This window comes from Crocuta crocuta, unplaced genomic scaffold (genome assembly GCF_008692635.1).
Source record: "Crocuta crocuta isolate KB4526 unplaced genomic scaffold, BGI_CrCroc_1.0 C28205400, whole genome shotgun sequence".
In the NCBI taxonomy this organism is placed as follows: Eukaryota; Metazoa; Chordata; class Mammalia; order Carnivora; family Hyaenidae; genus Crocuta; species Crocuta crocuta.
This window is the reverse complement of record NW_027548803.1, coordinates 1-913: the sequence shown is the minus strand read 5'-3', so window position 1 is coordinate 913 and position 913 is coordinate 1. Positions and strand designations below refer to the sequence as shown.

The 913-nt window shown below is 48.6% G+C and overlaps 1 pseudogene; it reads right to left on the bottom strand.

The window, feature by feature from the left end:
• Positions 1 to 295: 295 nt before the first annotated feature.
• On the bottom strand, positions 296 to 910 carry LOC144219039 (homeobox protein OTX2 pseudogene; annotated as a pseudogene).
• Positions 911 to 913: the final 3 nt, after the last annotated feature.

Here is a 913-nt window from a genome sequence, read left to right as displayed (position 1 = left end):
TTTTTGGTGGCGTTTGGTTGCCCATGGCTAGAATGCTTTTGATCACTGCAAATCAGGAAAACCAATGATCTAAAACTATGCCAGGATCTTAAGTAGACTGGTTTGTCCATTTTAGGTTGCTGGTTGGTGGGCCCCTATAAGGCCCTTCATTTTTCCTTCTATGCCTCCGGGAACATTGATCAGAAGATGAGTCTGAGCATCATCCCATTTAACTCTTTTAACCAATGCCTGGCTAAAACTGGAATGTCCAGCCCACCACATTTAAAAATCACCCACAAAAAGGTTCTACAGATCTTCACAAAACCTGGAATTTCCACGAGGATGTCTGATCTTTATAATCCAAGCAGTCAGCATTGAAGTTAAGCTTCCAGGAGGCAGTTTGGTCCTTATAATCCAAACAATCAGTGGTTGAGTTAAAACCCAAGCTTGAGGCTCCATATCCCTGGGTGGAAAGAGAAGCTGGGGACTGATTGAGGTGGCTGGTGACTGCATTGGTACCCATGGGGCTGAGTGTGGCCCCTGGTCCAGGAAGCTGGTGATGCATAGGGGTCAAATAAGATCCACAGTCCATGCCCCCAAAGTAGGAAGTTGAGCCAGCATATCCTTGACTATAACCTGAAGCCTGAGTATAGGTCATGGGGTAGGACCTCTGCATGCAGGAAGAGGAGGTGGACAAGGGGTCTGACAGTGGGGAGATGGAAGCTGGGCTCCAGATAGACACAGGAGCACTGCTGCTGGAAATGGCCGGGACTGAGGTGCTAGAGGGGGGAGTGAATTGGCCACTTGTTCCACTCTCTGAACTCACTTCCCGAGCTGGAGAGGTCTTCTTTTTGGCAGGTCTCACTTTGTTTTGACCTCCATTCTGTTGCTGCTGCTGCTGTTGGCGGCACTTAGCTCGTCGATTCTTAAACCC